This window comes from Ceratotherium simum, chromosome 4 (genome assembly GCF_057802395.1).
Source record: "Ceratotherium simum simum isolate JZ-2026a chromosome 4, ASM5780239v1, whole genome shotgun sequence".
NCBI lineage: Eukaryota > Metazoa > Chordata > Mammalia > Perissodactyla > Rhinocerotidae > Ceratotherium > Ceratotherium simum.
Genome location: NC_141903.1, coordinates 12,329,427 through 12,352,529, shown reverse-complemented (window position 1 = coordinate 12,352,529; position 23,103 = coordinate 12,329,427).

Below are 23,103 nucleotides of genomic sequence, written 5' to 3'. Positions count from 1 at the left end.
GGAACTCCACCCATGATTATATCTACATCTCTTAAATTATAATTGCAATACTTTTGATGTATTGTTGCATACACAGATAATTCTCAGTCCCATTAGGTTTCCAAATACAAATATTAAATCACTGCCTTTCTTCACCTCTAATTTTAAGATGAAATGGATTCCAAGTACTCTGTAGGACAGAGGGAAAAAAAGAGAGAGAGAAGAAAATGGAGTTGGGAAAAGAGATGAGATCATGGTTGAACATGGCATCAACCTCCTTCTTGCTGCCATCCTTACTTTCTTCTACATTTTGTTCTGTGCCATTCGTTCCACAGACATTTATTGAATATATTCTATGGATGAGGCACTGTGATAAGGGATTAGCATAAATTCCAAGATAAATAAGAATAGCCCTGTGTCCCTAACTAATCCACAATCTAGTAGCAAGGAAATAAAACATACCCAAAGACAATGTTAATTGTCTTCCAAGGAGAGATAAAAGACTGGGAATTCAGAGCTAAGGAGATTGTCTTTGATTTTGGAGAGGCCCATAGGGTAAGAAAAAATTTCATGAGAAAATAAAACTAGTTGAGACTTGAGGAAAGAGTAGGATTCAGCTACTCCTGACAGTCAGACAGAGATGCCAGGAGCAGTGCACACTGGCTCTTTCCTCTTTCTCTGCTCTAGAATAGAACCAGCTTCTCTCTAACCACCACCAAGCACTAATCACTTAGTGCTTCTTTGCAAACCATTCCTACAGTAGATAAGGAATTTACATGCTTTTATCATAAGAGGACTTGCCATAAAAACAATCTTAAGGACTCTGCCATTAACTAGGTTTGTGGCAGAGGGGAATTCATTTCTTGTTGAATCTCCATTTTCTCTTCTATGAGTAAGAGAAATGGACAAGAACTGGGATTGCAAGTACCAGTTCTAATCCATTGGTTGTGAGGGCCTGGTATGCCTGGTAGGCTGTATTGTGAGCATTAGGAGGCCAAGCCTAAACTAAATAGAAAGAGACTGATGATCAATTAATTCTGTCTGCCACTGGATTCAAAGAAGGAATGATGGTACACTTGCGAATTACATATTTCCAACCACACATTTAATCAGTTCAACTAAGGTGAGATTCCACTTTTAGGGTCACTAAATAGCAAGGAACGCCTTTATTTCCAACTTTCTCCATGAGAAGTGGGATTTGACGTAGAGTTTCTCAGTTTAAGCAATTTGTAGAGGCAATCTTAGGAAGTCATTACCAGTCTTTATAGGCAAAACACTTGGATTTTAAAGCAAAGCTGAAATACTGAGCATTTGAGTCATGAATATTCTGTTTTAGAGAGAGTTTAAGCAGACAGGCAACCTCAGAATTGGATTGGGAAGCTCTAGATTTGAAAGTCTTTGACTATCAGTTGGATTTGGATATAAAGAAACTCAAAAGGTAGTCTTGGATTGATGATTGGATTACCTCCATAACACAAGGAATCTGACCTGAAGATCCATGGAAAGCTCTTGAGAGTGCACATACTTGTGTGTTTAGATGGTTGGCTGTATCCAATAAGAGATCTCTGATATCAACTGAGGTGTATGTGTTAGTTGCTAAGAGAATTTGGCATGGCCCACACAGCTATTCCAGCAACTCTAAATCTTGCTTATTTAAATTGTGTTTCATCAGCACTATTTCAAATTAGTTCACTTAAAATGAATATCCTAACACAGGATGCTAAGGCACATGATAGTGCTTAATAAGCCTAATCTTTATTTTATTTTATACAGATTATAATCCCTACACTGCCAGGGATGCATCTGAATCATCGGCTGTAATGGATTTACAGCATGAGCACTATCAGTTCCTCTAAATAAGCAGAAGGGAATAGCGTCTTTGTATATGTTTGTTTTCCTTTTTCTGATGCTTCCTTGGCAGTATATTTAGCCTCCTAACTATACCTCTTAGGTTTAGAAGAGAGCTGAGATTTGTTATAAAATTATTTTTAAAATATAGTTTATCCATTGCCCTCTAGTGACACAAATGTCAGAATTACTTATGGAACTCCAGGAAAAGCAATTTAATTCTTCCTGTGTCTGAGCCTTCATAGTGTCTATTTTTCTGAAGTAGTTTTCTTGTGTTTTTTCCCTTTTTATAATTTTTAAATGGATAAGTTGCAGTATTGTCTCTTACGTGGAAGCGAGTACGATAAGAACAATCACAGAGCACTTCTCCTTGTCAGTGCCCTTAAATTGTAATTGATTAGGACACGAATAAAGAAGTGATAGGGGATTGGATTTTGAAAGAAAATGGGACTAGGTGTAACTTGTTTGAAGATATGATTTTATTGTGGAAGAGTTGAAATACAAAGGTTTCCCCAAAGTCTCATTTTTCATAGACGTGAGATAAAATCTGTAACTCGCATTCCACTGGGGTTTAAGGCATTTGTTGGCTTTAATTTAATTGGATAGAAAGCAAGGAATAATGGTTTACTTTGAGCTCTCTTTTGTCTTCCTTAGTAACATGTCACTAACATGACCCATGGACTCTGTGAGGTTTTTTGAAAAGACCACTTTAAAGTATGCCTGTATTTATTTGGGCACTAAAATATGTTTTACTTGGAGATGTTCAGGGACAATAAAATATAAAATATCATTTTAATAATAGAGTAAAATTCAGTGAAAGGGAAGTAAACGGCAAAAAGAGGCTGAACCGGGGTAATGAAAGTGAAGCCTGCTTCCCAGAGGTGAAAGTGCTCAGTTTTATAGTAGATATATAAATGCCTTATGAGCCTGTTGGGTAGGAATCACTTAACTATGCAGATCCTCAGTGAAACCTCATTACTTACGTTTCTAAATGTTTGTTTTGGCATGTTGTGCTCTATCTTTAGTATGAAGTCATTCACGGAATCTACTGGAATGGCCACTTTAGAGCAGGTGTGTTTGACTAGATAAACTGAACACATTTTTTTTTTTATTGTGAAATTTTTGTTGTACATATTGTTTATCAGTCACCATATAAGTGCATCCCTCCACACCTTGTGCCCACCCCCAACCCCCTAGCCCCTAGTAACCACCAAACAGTTCTGTCTGTGTGTTGGTTTATCTTCCACATGTGAGTGAAATCATGCACGTTTGTCTTTCTCTTTCTGGCTTATTTCACTTAACATAATACCCTCCAGGTCAGTAGTCCCATTTGCAACAACATGGATGAACACACATTTTTTATCTGCTCTAATAAAGTGCACTTATTCTTAGCCTGGGGTAGTCAGTGATGTTCTGTGATTCCTCCATATCCATTCAGCAGAAGCTTTCCTGTTTCTCAAAATATCTCACCCTAGACATTCAGGAGCCACTTCTATGGGAGGAAAAGCAGTTTAGCCTTCACTGACATCCTATTGTTAGCTTTGCTATTGAGTTGGCAGACAGTCATCGTCCTGCTGACGAAGACTCTGTTCTCCTGGGTCTCACGGTGGTCAAATCAATGTTATAGTTCTCTGGGAAGGAAGAAAGATAAGGCATCTAAATATTGTCTCCTCTTTAGTTGTCTACTCTCTTAGCTCTTTCTTTAAATGTCCAGATTCCCTGTTCTTTGGGCTGTAATGCTATACAGTTAAGAGTGTGTCACTAGGAAGCAAGCAGATAGAGTTCTTCCTGCTCTCTTCAGTTCACTGGCCCCATGACCTTGCATAGGATATTTTAATTTATCGAGTCTCGATATCCCCTTTTATTCATTCCAAAAGCTATCATTGAGTATCAATCCATGTTTAGTAGGTATTATTCAAAGTACTGGAGATACAAACACACCATCCCTACCCTACGCTCAAGGAGGCAACCATCTTGTAAAGAAGACAGGGAAGTGATCAGCCAATTAGGACTATGGCCCCATCATATGGCTCCTTCATCAAAATCAAGTGAAGAAATTGTCAGGCAAATAAGATGATAAATGTGTTAGTGCTTGTGTTTTTTTCCAGTTTTATTAAGAAATCATTGACATACATCACTGTGTAAGTTTAAGGTGTACAGCATGATGGCTTGATTTACATATAGTGTGAAATGATTACCACTATAGGTTTAGTTAACATCCGTCATCTCATATAGATACAATAAAAAGAAAAAAAATTCTCCTTGTGATGAGAACTCTTAGGATCTACTCTCTTAACAACTTTCCTCTGAATCATACAGCAGTGTTGACTATGGTCGACGTTTCCTAAGCCCTCTACAGCCACATGAATTTCAGGAAGTGGCTGTGCCGGTAGTAATACTAATAGGGCTCTGCCCAGGAAGGATATTCATCCCAGCGGAACACACAACAATGTCATGAGGGTTTGAAATTTGGTTAGAAATACCAGGATTCCCATAAAAGATAAATAATGGCAATAGTCATTAAATAAGTGACAAGTGATAGAAAATAAGTGCTAGAGATATCCAGAGGAATGAGAGATCCCATTGGAAGTTTGGGAAACGCTTCTTAGAGGAAGTGCAGGGCCTGAATGACTGACAGGCAGAATTTATATAGGTAGCAAGCCAGGGGAAGAGGATTCCCTACAAAAGGGACAATATATTCAGAGGTGGAAGTGGAAATAACTCGTAAGTAATACTGTCCGGTACAGCAGCAGCAAGTTCTTGAAGGTAAATATTGAGAGTGAGAGTTGTAAAGTTATTTTGGCTCTTGTTCACAGAGTACATAGTTCCTTTTTAATCTGATACATAATATGTCATTGGCAATGTACATTTAAGCATGAAATTTAAACAACAGCCATGTTCACTTCAGACTACATCTACCTAAACAGAGTTGGCAAAGTTACAATTTTTTAGCCGTCTAGGAGATGTAGACTACAAATAAAGTGTATGTATATCTCTGTAACACAAATAATCGGAAAGTAGCATTATTTATATCACAGCAAATCTTATAGGTTAAATACAGCATTGTTTTATTCATAGATTTTATATGATTTTTAAATCAAGAGACATATAGTTTAGAAAGCATTTTGTAGATTGCCTTTTTATGTAGTCTTAGTATTTTTTTAGAACTCTATATCACACATAGATACTTAGCTCTTTTATTCATGCAAGCAAATCTCCATGGAATATTTCCAGTGACTGTGGAGCCAGCCACTATGCTAAGTGCTGGGGATACCAAGGTAGAAGTCTTCATACCCTTGCCATCAAAGAACCTAAAGTCAATTGAAGAAGATAGATAAGCAAATCATAGAACAATATTTAGTTTACCCTATAAATATGTGGGGCAAGCTCATTTCCAGTTTTCTTGTTAATTATGTTTATTTGGCCGAAGGAAATTTCATTCATATAAAAGTTCTGTCCTTTTGATGAACTCTCTAGTAGTCTTTCTCTGAAGTAGCTAAAATATTAGCCTAAGGATACAGGTTTTTTTTCAGAAATTTCTCTTGGTAATGATTGTATGTGAGGGCCACAAAACATATTGAAATGCTAACATTTATATCTAAATTATTGATATAAATTATACATAACCATTTCTAAAAGCAGGGGGAGGGAATGTAGAAGGAAAAAAATTAGGGAAACCAGATGTGATGTACATTTCTTTAAAAGAAACTAGATAAAATTCATAGTTGTTAATGAAAGATATCACCTATCTTAACTCCTAGTCTTTACTTCCTCACATTGTAAGAACTTGGAGATTTGTAGCCTAGGTCTTTCTTTTGAAATTCCATCATACAGCTAAAATTCTGAGTGCATTTTGACTTATATTATCTTCTTTAGACATTTTAATGAAAAACAAAAGATAGAAAAGTTAGGTTTCACAGAAGTTCTCTACATAGAAACCTAATTTAAAAAATTGATAATTACTCCTTGATGCCACATTCATGAGACTTTTCCCATCTCAAATGGCATCTCTGCATCTAGAAGAATTGTAGCTTTTGCTTGTGGTCTTGACTAATAACTTAATATGGTGATTAAGACACGTTCTTTCTATATTTGCATATATACAAAGACGTGGATGTCCTTTCAAATTATACCCACCTTCTCCTTAGGCTAATGCTATATTAAATTGCATTGAAATGCTAAGGCACCTCAATATAATGATTTTCCACATCCCATTTACTTGTTGATTATTAATGAATGCTTCTTGAGTTGTGTTCCTGCTATTTTGTCTTTAAAACTACTTTCAGGTTTTACCATCACATTCAAGAGGCCAGTCAGAGTTCTGTGCTTGCAGCTTCATTAAAATTCTGTCCTACACATCATCTGACTCACACTTTATAATCTATCAGAACACCTGTTTTCTTTACAATGGCCACGAGGCAGCTCAAAACACTGTGGTATTTAGCATTTAATAATGAGCACAAGATATGTATTTTTGACACTTTAAATTTTCTTTAGAAAAGTACATGGAAAAAAGCCAAGTTTAAATGAATTATCTAAACTTTTGCAATTTTATAACATGAATTTTAACCAACTTTTTAAAAAATGTGTATCAGAAAGTGCCTTCTCTCTTTGTCAGTGGGTATTACTTTGGCTAACTAGGAAATGATGTAGAGGGAAATAACTTTCAAATGTCACTGCATAAACTAATAGTGATATAGAAAGTATTTTAAGAAGAGTCTGTGCATTATTACTTTCCCTATTTACATACCAGTCTCACAGACACTTCATTGTAATTCTCGCACTGAGAGGAAGCTGAGAATCTTAATGTCACTGTTAATATCTAGATATGTTTATAATTTGGTGGCTTAAGTAAGTGATGGAACATATATATATATCACGTCTCTCTCTATACACACACACACACACACACACACACACGAAAAAATATATATAAAAAAGAAAAATATATGTTCTTTTAAATTCAGGCATTTAGAACGTGGTTGTTAAATGGTCCTCAGTATAATTGTATCTATTTGAAATACTTCGAGGGAGGGATAGGGAGATAATGGATGGTCTCAGAAGGGTGAAAGTCTGTCACTATATTATCTAAATGAAGAAACATCTCCTAGTGCTTATGAACTGCTATAGTTTTAAGCACTAATAGAGGACATACTGCAAGTTGATTATTGTAATCCTACAGCGTTATCTCATCAGTGAGCGGATTAAGGGAGCTCTCTCTGCTGAGGGGTCTGAATAAGCGTTTTCATTTACTCCCTGCTGGGTCATTGACAAATGGCCGTTTTATCTGGGAACATTTACAAGCATATACCATAAACAAACCTATAGTTTCTAGCCTGGCTTGGATCCTTTACTGGATTGGGGCTATTTTGGAAAGGCTAATGCCATCCAACCTAGCAGTCAACTGATTTCTATTGTGCCCCTCAAAGAGAGCATTGTGTGCAGTTGTGGTGGAGGGTAGGAAGGGTTGAGAGGGAGAGGGTCAGGCCTGACCTATGCAAAAATATTTAATAGTCTAAATTCATTTCTCCTCTCTTTCTATCCTTTGTTTAAACCCACATGCTCAATAATGGCATTCACTTTCTATCCAATGACCCTATTATAGGAGCCAGTAAAGCTAACCTCCAAAATTTGGATTTTCGTCTGCCTTAACCAAAATCAAAACTTGCCTCATATATCCCTCCCTCAGGATCCCAAAAGACCACTGACTCTATTCAATTTAATTATAAGATTGGAGAAAATATATTAATGATGAAAAATAGATTAATTTGTACTAATATTAGTTAGGTTGAATCATGAAATTGTCATTTTTGTAGGACAAAACAGTTAAATATTTGTAATTTCATATACCTCAATCTGAAATTTCCAGATAATGCGTATAAGTTAATGGGGGTTTAATGAGCGGGTCAGGGGTAAATAACCTCTGATGATCATGTAAGTGTTCCTCCACTCCCCACAATACAGTCATGTGTCACTTATGACAGGGATATGTTCTGAGAAATGGCTCGTTAGGCAATTTGGTCATTGAGTGAACATCACAGAGTGTTCTTACACAAACCTAGATGGTATAGCCTACTACACACCTAGGCTATATGGTACTAATCTTATGGGACCACTGTCGTATACGTGATCCGTCATTGACTAAAACATAGTTATGCAGTGCATGACTATACTGCACATATGTGCCAGGCACTTGTCATATATTCTATCATTTAATCTGCTAACAATCTTATTACCAGAAAACTGACACTGAGTAATCAACCCAGGGTTGTATAGTGACAGTAGAAAGACCAATTCAGAACTAGGCTAAAATTTTTATGACTTTAAAGCCCATGTTCATTTTAGGTTGTCTCCATAGGGGTCCGAATGTTGAATGGTGAGCCTGATTCAGATGGGGCCAGTGTTGGGAACCAATGGGAGGATAGAGGGAGAGAGGTTTCTTGGGCCTTGAGAATCATATATGTAGGCAGTACTCAGGCTACTTGTGTTTAGATTCAGCCTTGGAGAAGAGAAGTTATATAACCTACTCTGGTGGCTTATTTCTTGTAAATTTTATGCAGCCGTGTTTCTGCAGAGAGTGTGGAGAGAACAAAGCTTTACTTAGTCTATGCCCTTTCCCCTTTCAGGGCAGAATTCACATGTATAAGGCCTTCCCATCCATGGTAGGACATACTAATTTCCCTGCTCTAATGTCTAACAGTTTGTACGAAACAACCATGTGTTTAATTATATTTTGTCCTATGTGGTTCTCTCATTGCTTCTTAGGCTTAAATATTATCTCCTCATTCAGGGTAGAACCTCTTCCAAGGCAGAAACAAAGTCTTATCTTTATTTTACATTTTCTGTGGGGTTTGTCCCAGAGCTGGGCATATAATAGGTCACTAAATACATGTTGACTAGTTGATCAATTAAAGTCCCTGATTCTAAATTTCACTCCCAGATCTACCAATGATACGTTTATATGGTGGGTATATTGGGAGCACTAAACATTAAGATCAGAAGTTCTTTCGAAGGCATTGACTCATTCAACCAGGAACATCATTGTCTATGCCAAAACAATACATTTTCTTGACTAAGGATTCTATGTGTGTAATATACATTTATTACCTGATGGAGCCATTGGCTCAACACCTAAAATTATTACATTACTTTCAAAAGAAAGGAAAAACTCAAGATGTCCCAAGTTCACTGTTTCATCTCGTATACCTCTAAGTAAACATGGAATTATTGTTCACTAAGAGAAGACGATGGAGATTCTGAAAAATGTAACCAATTCATCTAAATGTAAAAATTATTTGAATTTATTATTTATTAAAAATGTTTTTTGACCTACAATTCATAATCAAAAGGTGATTGTTTTTTAAAACATACACACATACACACACACATCTATAGACACATAGTTAGTTTGGATTTAGATAGACACTCCAAGAAACATATCAAATTAAATTTTATGTTAATGTTAGTTTTAACTTTCATATGATATTTACAATATGAATCATTTAAGATGTAGTAAATGAGTACTTTAAGATGTCTAAAGCAACATAGAAAACATTCTAAAACTGAAGAATTGTGTTACAGAATGTTGGAAATTGGAAACTTGATTCACCATTTTGTGAGCATAGACTAAATGGAGCCTAAACATTTAATTGAAGTTAAAATTAGAGTTAATGATACCAGATATTTAATCAACCAATGCCTTAAAATACCCAGCAAGGAGCAGTGGGAGAAGGGCACATTTGAGCTTTAAAGTATTTTGGTATTCTCTGTAGCCAGTATGTGTCTGTGTTAGATTAGATCTTATTGAGTAATGCATATCAAGATGCCTACACTTTAGATGCCCATATAACATCAAACAAAGTGGTTATGAAACAGCAGGATCTCTGCACGAAGCAAAGAGATATCTCAAATAGTACATACTCAAACCCAGAAAATGGTGTAACATCATCAGATGAATGGTTAGGTTTATATAATGGTTTTAGTTAATCGCTCTCGCTTGCCAGAAACATATTCATTCATGTTCCTTCAGTAAGGGGTGGGAAGGTGGGATTTTCGTTATGAGCATAGGAGTATGGATACTTGGCGCATTATGTCTATCTATGGAAGATGAAGAAAGAGAGAGCTGTTCTGGACAAAGGTAGACTCTTCTAAAGGTAGATTTTTCTGGATACAAAAAGATTACAGAGACCTCTGCAGAATAGAGTTCATGGTTCACCACTCTAGTGCTCTGACCATGATGCATGTGGCTTGGCATTTGTGTGTATGTTCTTCTCTCTACTTTTGCCATGATCTACTCTATCTTTTCTCTACTTCGTGGCATTTCTTACTCATTGTTCCTGCTTCCTCATAACTCTGCTTCCACACAACCTGTCTGATTTGTGTCTCAATTTGACCTCTCATCTTCAGCTCCAATTCTTAACTACTTAATTCTTTCCTGATACTAATTCAAATTCCTGAAAGAGTGGCTCAGTTCAATTTTTTGTTTGCTTGTTTTTTGGTACCAGATCATATTTGCCAAAAACTGCCTGGAAGTTAGGGCTTACCTCTAGTTAATTAGCCAAGATTTGGTGAGATGGAGGTGATATAAGGGTCAAATGGCTGATAATGTGGTCGTATGGAGCTGACCATTCTGGAAGGGCTATGGGTGTGATTGTTACCACAGAGAGTGATATAAGCAATCATGTGCCCTGATAGACAGGTCTCAAAAATAAACAACATCCAGGCTGTTCATAGCCAGAGACAAAATTGTCAAAATTAACTTTCAGAATCTCAGATTATGTGGATTAAGCAAAATCCATTGCTTGAGCCAATAAAAAGTAAATCACTACTCAAATATTTGATTTTTTTTTTCCTTGAGACAGGGTCAGTTGGTTTTATTTCTAGCACCTCTGCTTACTAGAAGAGAAATATATAAACGAGACTCAAATTTTGAATATCCAGTGACTTTGAATAAACAGGCTGTGGCATGGGTAGAACTAGATATAGTGAAACCGCTGAATTTATCCAGGAACTATGCAGAAGCATTCATCATGTATAGGTTTATACTGGGCATTAGTGAATCAAGCTTATCACTGTGTATGGTGGGTTCTTGACACAGACAAATATTGACATGGCATTTTAATATGCCTTCTAACTGATTTCAGAAATCCTTATTATTTTATGAATTAGTTCCAGTAATGCAGACTCCATGTGTTTTTAGGGAATTCTGGGATCAGCATTAAAGAAAATATTGCCATTGTGTTGGAGTGTGAAATTTATGCAGAATAGAGTCCAAATGTGACTTGGCCACCTGAGGCTTAGAAAGGTGTAAAAGTTGGCTAATGTAACACTGTATCAGTCAGCTCTTGCCTTACTGGAGCATCTGTGATTGCTCTAAAAAATTATCTTTAGAAAAAAAATTTAATTAAAAGGTTCCACTCTCCTTTTTTCATGTACCAAAAAAGAACATTAGTGCACAATATTAATTTATAGTATCCTTTGAGTGCTGAACTCTGTATGTTAACTCTCAATTTGTACAGCACAATTATGTTTTTCAGATTTTCTTAAGACCTTTCAAATCTTTCTAAAAAATGGGTTAGGATATATTCTCTTGCATTTCTCCCTTCCCTTTAGAAAGTTACCAGTTGAGTTGTTCCTGTCCAATTTCTTTTAATATCCCTACTCTTTAGTGTATTAGACAGTAGTTATATCATGACAAGACCTTTTTAAAGTTAAACATGAAGAGACCTAAATGTTCTGGATAAATTAGTTTGCTCAGAAAAAGTCCCATTTGGAGATGGATTTAAATTGTTTCCTTTGATAGACTAAGGGCATGTCTATACTTACTTTGGAACCAAAATGGCATTCTATTAAATTAAATGGGTCTCACACTCAACCTTCTTTCAATGATCAAAAGGTAAGAGTTAGGACTCAGATGGTCTTGAAAGGGGGCTGGGATGTTAAATGAGCGATGAACCAAGAATGAGAAGGTCTATGCCTAACTCTGCCCTAATTATCTATATGACTGTGGGCCCCTCATGTTCTCTCTGGGACTAGTTTTCTCATTTGTAAAATGAGGGCTATGGAGATCTCTAAGAATCATTTGTCTATATTATTTATTTCACACCTGATGGGAAATACATTCCTCCTGGCATTTTATAAAGTTGGAATATCAAAATATAAATCTGTCTAAAAGCCATACCGTTTATATTAAGATAACAGTGTGCTGGCAAAGAACAAAGAGTGAATCTCAACTTGATGCATTCTAAGGGATGATGCCTGGATTTGGAGAGTACCATGGCCTGGGAGATAGGAGTTGTTACTAGTATGTCCTACTTTGCCCATTTTACCCAACAAAAATGCTTCTGACCTAATAAAAATGAATGATTCTGCCTATGCAAGTGCATGGGCATCTATGTACTAGTGAGGGTATATTAGTTTTCTAGGGCTGCCATAACAAAATGCCACAAACTGGGTGGCATTTTAAACTTAAAACAATACAAATTTATTCTCTCACAGTTCTGGGGGCCAGAATTCCTGAATCAAGGTGTCCACAGGGCTGTACTCCATCTGGAGGCTCTGTGGGAGGATTTGTTCCTTGCCTCCTCCAGCTTCTGGAGGCTGTTGGCATTCCTTGGCTTGCAGCCACATCTCCCTCTACTCCATCTTCACATCCCCTTCTCTGTGTGCCTGTCTCCCTCTGCTTCTTTCATATAAGGATACATGAGAAGCCATTGAGGGCCCATCTAGATAATCAGGATAAGCTCCTCCTCTCCACATCACACTTAATCACATCTTTTGCCATATAAGACAATATTCACTCTTTTACCATGTAAGGGAATATTTGCAGGTTCTGGGAATTAGGACGCAGACATGTATTTCTGGGGGCCACCATTCAGCCCATTACAGGTGGTTACAACAAATAACCAGTGAGCATGTGTCTCACTACTGTGAGAACAGCCATACAGTGTTGGATGATTGTTGCACACAGGAACACAGGCTCAGTGTTGCCAGAGTTTCCAATTTTGAAAAAAAAGCTAGAAACTTGGATTTTGTGCCTATGGGTTCATGAGTGAAATCCCCTGATTTTGTGTGTGTGCGCGCGTGTGTGTGTGAGGAAGATTGGCCCTGAGCTAATGTCTGTGCCCATCTTCCTCTATTTTACGTGGGATGCCTGCCACAGCATGGCTTGATAAGTGGTGTATTGGTCTGTGCGTGGGATCCGAACCTGTGAACCCTGGGCCACCTAAGCAGAGCACGCGAACCTAACCACACCACCACTGGGCCAGCCCCATGAAATCCCCTGATATTTGATGTTGGCTTGTTGAAAAAACAAATCAACATGTGCAAAATAAAACCCATGTATGGGCCACATTCACTGCAAGGGCTGCCAGTATACAATCTCAGAAAAGCAGAATAAAATTTCCTTTGAGAGAGCACTTTGTATACATATTCATTAACTCAACAAATATTTCTTTAGCACCTAATAGAATAATATTTATTTTAGATTGACCAAGGGAGACCTTGCTGCTTTGAGAAAATAACTCCCAAAATGTCTCGTGGTTTTTCTTAAGAAGAAAAGAAAGCATTAGCTCTGTATTTCCTTTCTGGAGATGTTACCTATGACTCTGTGGCCTTCTCTTCATTCCGGTCAACTGGGCTTCATGATTCTCAAATGAAGTTAAGATCCAAATTCAGAATCTTAAATGTGGTCTGATCTTTGAGTACCTTGGAGATAATAGTGCCCCTAAGTTGCCTGATATCTTACATTTACTGGAGATTCATCTTGGCTATCTTGACTAGATTCTTTGTAGATAACAATGGCAAAGCGATTCACATTTCATATAGACCCTCATTCTTATTGAGTCAGCATAGCTGAAATTAGGCAAGCATGTTAGAATGCTAAGTCCTTTGATTTCATTCATCATTGGCTGTTAAACTGCGTATTTCCTTAATACAAAGGAGAAAGTTCTTGCAAGTGCCCAATCTGCCGTCAGTAGCTGTGCGGCCTTGCCCAAGTTCATTTACCTCAGTTTTCTCATTTAGAAATAGAGTAGATCTTAAAAGTTCTCATCCCAAGAAAAAAAATGTGTAACTATGTGAGGTGATGGATGTTAACTAAACTTATTATCTTAATCATTTCACAATATATACATCTATCAAATCATTATGTTGTACACCTTTAATTTATACGATGTTATATGTGAATTATATCTCAATAAAACTGGGAAAAAAGAATAGAGATAATAACAATATCTCCCTCTCTAGGTTGTTTTGGGAACTAAAGGGGTTAATGCATGTAAAGAGTTTAGAGGGGTGCCTGGCACATAGTGAACACCTAATTAGCATTAGCTATGACTTTTATTTTAATCAGTATTATATTTATTATTACCGAATATTGGCAAATATCTTTATTATTTTATCTCCTTTCCCTATGACAGTGCTTCTCAAAATATAATGTATATGTGATTCACCTGGGGATCACGTTAAAATGCAGATTCTGATTCAGTAAGTCTGGGTGGGGCCTAATTCTGCATTTTTAACAACCTCCCAAGTGAGGCTGGTGCTGCCTATCTGAAGATCACAATTTGAGTAGCCTAAGACCCTGGCTGCACATTACGATCAATCTGGAAGGCTTTCAAAAAATATCACTGCATAGCTCCCTCTCTACCCACAGACGAATTAAATCAAAATCACGGGTGGTGGGAACCCAGATCATTGATATTTTTGTAATCATTAATATTTAGTTCAGGGTGCTATAACAAAATACTATAGATTGGGTGGCTTATAAACAACACAAATTTATTTTTTCAGTTCTAGTGGCTAGAAGTCTGAGAACAGGGTGTGAGTGTGGTCGGATTCTGGTGTGGACCTTCTACCAGGTTGCAGATTACTGACTTTTTGTATCCTCACATGGAGAAAGAGAGTGAGCTAGCTCTCTGGCTTTATCCTATAAGGGCACAAATCCCATTCATGTGGGGTCCACCCTCATGACCTAATTACCTGCAAATTCCCCACCTCCAAATACCATCATAATGGGATTAGGGTTTCAACATATGAATTTGGGGGAGACATGAACATTCAGTCTGTAACACCAAGGGAATCTGATATGCAACCAGAGTTGAGAGCTGCTCCCTTACTATGTAAAAATTTTCATACCTTCCCAAATAATGGGGTAAAAAGAAATGCCAGGCCTCTCTATTATGAATTAAATCCTTACCTCATCTGGAAGAAGCTAGCAGCATACATAATAACACATCTGAAGTGGTGCCCACGGCCAGTCTTGTAAGTATCTTATGGGAAACAATATTTTGGTGTTTTCCAACCTGGTGTTGTTAACAAGAATCATCCCTTGTTTGTGTTCATTAATCAGCTTGATGAGCAGTTTCTGTGTCGATCTTCCCAAACTGTGTTGGCCAGTTTCCAAATCAAGTGCATAAATTACACACTGCCCTCTCTTCAAGCTGCTCACCACCCTTTAGAATATCAGAAAGGATTTCCTTTGAAGGTGCAAATCTGTGTAAGTGGATTGCTTGGACTGGTAATTTGTGGGGGTTGGTCTGATGTGACAGACCATAATGTGTCACAATATTATGACACTATGATGACATACTTTAAAGTCAAGGAGTAATATTTTGACCAATATCCAAATGTCAGTCTTTTTTAAGGTCAGATTCATTTTATGTAAGGGTGTTTCCTGGAGGAGTTATTTATAGGTCTTGAGCCTCCAAAGTACCAACCTAGGCACTCTATTCCAAGAACCAAGGAGGAACATATGGCTCAGCTCTATTGGGATTTGCTATCAGAATGCATGAGTGTGCTGATAATTCCTTAACAAAATATTAAGTAAAATAAGATTTCAAGAACATGGAAATTTCCATAGGTTCAACTCCTCTATGTAAAAGACACCCAGGGAATCACTAAAGTCACATCAGCCTGAAACCTAGAGAACCAAGTCTAACCTTTCTTCCATTTCTATGTGCATCCATGGAAATTTCTCACTGGGTATCTCTTTTTAGACTGAGATCCTTCTATATCCTCAGGTCAGGAACTCTACTGTAGAAATCACCCTGGGCTTGAAATTTATAGCAGATTGTAGTCTTCTTTTTCAAGTGTGAAGGGAAAATAGGGAAGCAAGCAAATAGTGAAACCTGCTTATGGGCCGGCCCCGTGGCTTGGTGGTTGAGTGCGCGCGCTCCACTGCTGGCGACCCGGGTTCGGATCCCGGGCTCGCACCGACGCGCTGCTTCTCCAGCCATGCTGAGGCCGCGTCCCACATACAGCAACTAGAAGGATGTGCAGCTATGACACACAACTGTCTACTGGGGCTTTGGGGGGAAAAAATAAATAAATAAAAAAAATCTTTAAAAAAAAAAAAAAAAAAGAAACCTGCTTAAATCCCTAGCTACTATTTTCAGTAATGTGACTTGATTGACACTATTAGAAGAATACAGTTAGCATTATTTTTATGACTAGTATTGTTATATATTTCAAGGTATCTCCATTTATTATCTCCTAATCATCAGGGCATGGAACTGGCGAGTGACTGTGTCTTTCTGCACATTCAGAGGTTGATTTACTTGTAAATGGCTAACTCACCTAACAAAGGAAGAAAGACCTGCCCTAGGAAGGAAGAAGTTTATTCATGGCCTTAACAACAAGAAGAAAACATGAACGGTATCCAATATTTGCATAGCAGCTTCTTGTGCTTTCATGACTAACAAAAAGAGACCTCTATTGCAGGAATCCAGGGTTTTAAAAATGCCTAAATAGATAGGTAGGGAAGTTTGGAACAGTGGGATAATAAGGAGTCATCTCTGAGAAAATATTCAAGATGTGAATGCATACAGTCAGCTAGCAATATCAAAAACTGTGTATATTTTGTTCCCTATCTATGTAAGAAATAATACACACACACATATACACAACCCTAGAAAAGAAGGGTGGAATATTCTGTAACAGATTGCTAACAGTGGGGTAGTGGGAATACCATGGTTCTATATTTTTTTAAATGTTCTAAAACAAGCCTATATTACTACTTATATGATCAGAAAACAGCAATAACAACTGTTGAATGCTTTGGAAGTACAGTTTATGTTTTTCTTCTTTTGGCTTGTTTGCTCTTTGTGATTACTTCATAGTCAACATTTATTGTTTTATAGCTCTTTTTGAAAAGTTATTTTATAAATACCAACATACTTGAAAAAACATACAACTTCTCTGGATCTCTATCCCTAGGAAGTTAGATTTCCTTCTTTCTTATTCCTTTTCATTGGCTAATTGGTTGGTTTGTGCCCTCTACCATGGATAATGCCTTCTCTATTAGCATACATTTGGAACCTTTTTCAGGAATAAAATCTCAGGCAGTGTCTGTGGAAATCTGCTCCTGAAATGTTCACAGAACTGTCAAGGAAAGAAGTTAGATCATGGAGTTTTGCTGAAATATTTATGCAAATATTTCTGAGGGCTTATGCTATACCCTTGTTTGACCCACAATACATCAGAAAAGCATGGAGTCCACGTGGATTCAAATGCAATCAATCCCCTGTCTCCTGGCATTAAAAATGAACTCTCTGGAAATAAAAGATCTTTGATCCAGAGTCCCCACCAAACTCCCTTCTCATCCACCCCCACTTCCCAGTATCTCAAATGGAAGGAGAGCATTGTTATTTACAAAAGTGGGACAACTGAAACTTTGCATTCCTACATAGAAAAAAAAATCATTCTTGAATTTAACTTTTTGATGCAAAAAGGATATATCTGAAATATTACATAGGCCCTCATGCACAGGCAAGCCCAAAGGATCACATCTACTAGGCCTCAGCATTCAACAAGGAACAGTGCCCTCTGCCCCCCCCAAAAAATTCAACAGACCCTCATAAATTATATGTACAGGATATCATATTGGGATGATTGGAATTTCGTGTGATGAATTTTATTCCTTTTTCGTATATTTGTATGGCATCCATTCAAACCCACCATTTTATTTCCCAAGCTTTGTGTTTCCTGCACTGTGTGTATCTATGCTATTCCCTCTGTCTGGATTGCTCTGCCTCTTGTCCCACTTGGTAAACTGATGCTAATACTTCAAAGATAGGAGAAAATGGCCTCTTTTCTCTTAAAGCATTCCCTGAGTCCCAGGGTAGAAATAGTTGCTTATTCACCTGTGATCCCATATTTTCTGCATACTTCTCTTATAGTTATTTTTTCATGGAATAAATTATTTGTGCCTTATGAATTATAGATTCAGAATTCTGTGAGGGTAGAAAACCTTGAATCTTTATACTTCAGAAACCATAGCACACAGTAGGTACTCAATAAATGTTTATTGAATGAAGCTTTAATCAGATGACATAGCATTAGGGAGTCTTTGCTCTGACAAGAAAAAAACAGAGTTTATCTTCAGTGTGCAAAAGGGATACTTCTGCACTATCAAAATGGCTGCATCACCATCACCTTGTAGCTTTTCTGAAACCTCCAGAGAAATTACATCCTTTCTGGAGGGGGAAAAAAAAGAATTAAAAACAAGTTTGAGATCAAGTCCATTAAATGCTTTTTAATAATCCCATACAAGGTATTCAGCATTTGCTTTGATGGCTGTGTAAAATCAATCTTCTGACAAATTTCATATTGCCTTTTTTTTATTTAGATAAACTTCAATAATTAAAGTGTCCAGTGAAAGTCTGACAATTTGGGGAGCTGGGAATTAGGAAGCAATCTTGAGTGATGCAATGTGACCGTGGTGTGCAATAATTGGTAATGTATTCATCTTAGATAAGAAAGGTCATTTCCTTCCAGTGCCCCTAGCTCATTTGGAAGTCGAAATGGACTGCAAGATTTCATGGGCTCGGCCTGCCTGGAGTTTGGTTAAATATCCTGCCCCTTGCTGCCAGGCAGAAGAGAGTATTGGAGAAAGAGTGTAGTATTGAGAATAAACCATGGGTGCTACTTTCGGAATCCCAGTTCTGTACCTTATTCATTGTGTTAACTTAGCTAAATTTCTTAATCTGAATCTGGATAATTTCATCTTTAGAGTCATAATAATACGTACTTTAGAAGTTTGTTGAGAGGATTAAATGAAATCATGCATGCAAAAGTCTTATTTCTGGCACATGCTAAACCACCTGGGATTCAAACTCCTATCTGTCTGTGTAGCTGTATAAATGGAGAAAATTCTTTAACTTTTCTGAATTTTGTTCTTTGAATCCACCATACACTGTATGGTACTTACAAAAAAATATGATGACATTTATCAAGTGCCCAGCATTTGTAGCTGCTCACTCAATGATTGATATTACCTGTGTGTTGAAATGATCTCTGTTGAGCTCATTGGAATGAATTATGTAAGCTCTTCACATTCTCATCTCTCCTTATTTTGTGTTTATAAAAATATCTAAGCCCAGTGTCGGTTGTCCTTTGTCACCAACAACCATATTCAGGCTTCTTGACATTCTATACTATATATCCCCTTATGGTTTTTCTTTCATTTTAGTTTATTGTGGGAGTGGTTGAAGTAGAAAGATTAAGAATAGGAGAAAGATTTCTCTAAAAGTGCACTTTAAATCTGTGTCTAATAATAGTAAAGACAATAATCAATAAGAAAGCCTTGGCTTGACTTGTCTCATTTCATCTGGAGAACTCTTTTTCTCTTCCTCATATAGGATTATATATAGTAGGTAATTGAGTGAATGAGTGAAGTATACATTTTTTAGTTTTATAAATTGGAATCTTAGGTGGAAAAAAAGCAAATCAGTCAGCAGTGGTTTCTGTTCAATCACTGCCCCCTTGCCTTCTGAGCCAGATTCTTGGCCCTGCTGCAGACCAATTATTCTTAAGTCCCTGTTCTAGTTTTCACATTTATAAATAAGGAAATTGAGGCATGATCTTCAGGAGTTTCTTTAAGCCCTTGAACAATCTGTAGTCCTGTGATTTTAAGTGATTATGCTGTAACTAGAACCCATTCCCATGCTTCTTGGTTAATATCATTTCTTCTACATTACATCTTAATGTGTTCACCTCCTGCACTTAGGAGAATCTTTGTGTCTTTCATAGAGTACTCAGCATACATCTTAAGCCCAGAGTGTCTGAACACATGGAGTAAACGCAGAGAGAAGAGCTGAGATGAAGGGTAGTTTTGATAGGAAGAGCCTCCAAAACCTTGAAAACAGTGCATTTACATGTGCAATCATATAAAGAATTGATTGAGGCTGGCCCATGGCCTAGTGGTTAAGTTTGGTGCACTCCGCTTCGGCGACCCAGGTTCAGTTCCCAGGCGCGGACCTACACCACTCGTTGGTGGCCATGCTGTGGCGGTGACAAACATACAAAGTAGAGGAAGACCGGCACAGATGTTAGCTCAGGGCGAATCTTCCTCAGCAAAAAAAAAAAAAAAAAAAAAAAGGAATTGATTGGGTTTTGGTGATTAGTACAGAAATAAGTGACTCTGTTAGCTTATAACAGCACAAATAAATCATATATTTCAAGTTAAATTTTCCAGTTTCTGTAATATATTCTCTTAGCCCTTTTAAACTATAAAATGCCTATTGTGATGATAGAAAACACAAGTGACAGAGGTTACAGCATTCAGAGTGTCCAGCATTTGTGGGTCTCTGGAGACCTCACACCAGCGTGTTTGAAGCTGATGTGTGTCTGGAGAAGAAAGGAATGGCTACTCTTCCAAAATTAAATTAATTGGGGTGCAATATTGTAACCAGTTTGTTATACAGTTTATGACAAAAAATTCTTATATGTTCCTTGGCCGTTTTTGTGAGAATAATTCTTTGTACTAAGCAATATAGAATGTACCCTAAAGTAGTGTTGCTCAAAGCATGATCTGCAGAAAAAACTGCTATCAAACCATGATAGGATACATAGAGAAATTGAGACAATTAGACACTTTTAGAGCACTTTGACATTATCAGGACATCCATTTTTCTAATAATTCATTTTTTATTATATTGCATTTCAGTGATAGATTAGAAACTTTAAAAAATCAGTTGTTCACACAGAAAATTTGAGAAACACTGTTCTGCAAGGAATAAAATTAAAAATAAGGAATAAGAGAATAAGGAGTAAAACTGGGAAGGGTTTCCTGAGGGTTTGTATGTGGATGTCTGTATGTGTGAGCAGATGTGTGCAAACAACTGCAGGCACCCTTTATGTAGTTCTGACGGTGTGAAGGGCCCTGAGCTTAATACTTTACTTCCATTATGTCTTTTAATCCTCGAAGAACTCTGCGTGTTGGGTGGTTTGGAGGCCCTTCTTTTTGGCCCCGAGTGGATTTGCTCACAGCATGGCAGTTATCAGAAGAAAGCTCCGATTTAAGTTTTCACTCTCATCGCATCGATCCCCGGTTGTCAAAATGGGCTCCTGATCCGTGAACAAAGTTCCCTCCAAATCCTGCGAGCACGGAGCAATCCGTCGCCTTGCTCAAGAGTCCCATTCAGGTGGAGGCCAGTGCACCGCAGCGCAGTTTAGGAAATTGACAAATTTATAGCCCTGTTGCTGCCTCCCTTTTCAGCGGGGAAGCGCCGCTTCTCTTAGTCCGCAAGCGGACTTTAGATGTGTGTTTGCTGTTTCTCTCAAATGTGAGCACTGCTGGTGATGCACGTCACAAATGGAAGTAATATCATTTGAAGTAGTCCCACTAGAAGCCCGGGAGCAATCTAACTGCATTAACTCCTCCGTCTGAGTGGAGAAGGCTGAAGAGGGTACAAGGCTCGTCGGAGCTGAAGTGAAGAGAACAGAGCAGCAGTATACAAGTCCAGGACTGCAAGGAGCATGGGAGCCTAAAGAGGTTTCACTTACTGCCTTCAAATAAATGACACCGGAGTATCACAGGGCATCTAATATTCTGTTTATAAACCTTGTTAAACACTAGAAGTAGCTGAAACAGTGGCTTCCTTTATTTTTGAGGAGTTTCTGATGTTTTATTCCCCCCTCCTACCTCTTAGAGCTATGGATTACAGCTGCTTTATGTACAAGAATACCCTATATGTGTTTCTACTGATGATTTCAAAGCAAGAACTATAGGCTTCCTTTATATTGTTTTCAGAGACTACAGTCTACAATTTTTTTATTAGAAAATAAACTAGGGTTCAAAGCCACTGGATTTTGTTTTTTACTTTATTGTAATAAATAAGGGCCCAACAAGTTATCCTGTAATGGGTATTAGAACTTCTCTCTCCACACTTGAGCTCCAGTAAACCTTGTTACTCAGCACTTTGTCTTTTCACAGCCTCATTTATGCTGTGAGTTGGATCACATTTCCTAGGTGTCGTGGGAAATAGAGTACCTCTCTTCCAACATCATTCATTTATTCAGCACATCTTTACTTAGAGTTTTCTCCAGACACAGCTATTAAGCTGCCCTAAATGCTCTCATTCAATCTCATGGCCACACCAACTGAATGTTTAAAAAAGTAAGTAACTTGCCTAAGATCCTAGGACCATGAAAATTGTTGTTTGTTTCCATAAGACATTTAAAGTTTTATTAGTTAGGTGAGACATATGAAAAGTTTAGATACTGATAATAGAAATTGAAATATGTATATGTATGTACATACATATCCTATAAAATATGGTAGATAATCCCGTCTAGATGATGTAATTAAGGTAGGACATGAGGACCATGGTTCCCAACTTTCACAAAGTATGTATCCAGTAGGAAGACAAAATATGTATCCAATAAAGAAATGTGCAAACTAGAATATGATATGAGATGAACTCTGAGGTCTTCCTCCTAAACCTAAGGTTCTGTGGCGTTTGATTAGGATGATCAAGGAGAGCTTCCTGAAGGAGGTGGAATATAAGTAGAAACTTGAAGGACCTCACTTCTTCAAGATGGGAAAGTAGAGGAATATTCAGAGTCTTCTCTGGCTTTTGGATGAAAACTTTCCGTGAAAGGAATTAGTACAAGTTAAAGCAAACTAGTAGATTGGGGTCAGGAAGTAGACAACCTGGAAAAACGAGCTGGTACACTTGGTAGGAATGAAGGTTCTGGAACTTGCAGATACCATGTTCATAGTGGTTTTAGGAAGATTTTTGACAGGCTTTATTACACGAATTATGGCAGAATCTTGAGAAAGACACTGCAGGCAGAGAAACTGGCCAGGTGGCCACTGCTCTTGTATAGTGTGTAGGTAAAATGGCATGGAGTGTCGTATATCGAGATAGAAAGGAAGACCCAGATGCTCAGTACACAAAGGAGTGAAATCAACAAAAATCAACACCACAGTTTAAGAGTCACACACTGATTCTTAACTAGGTTCAAAACCTGCTCTGTCACTTGCCAGACTTG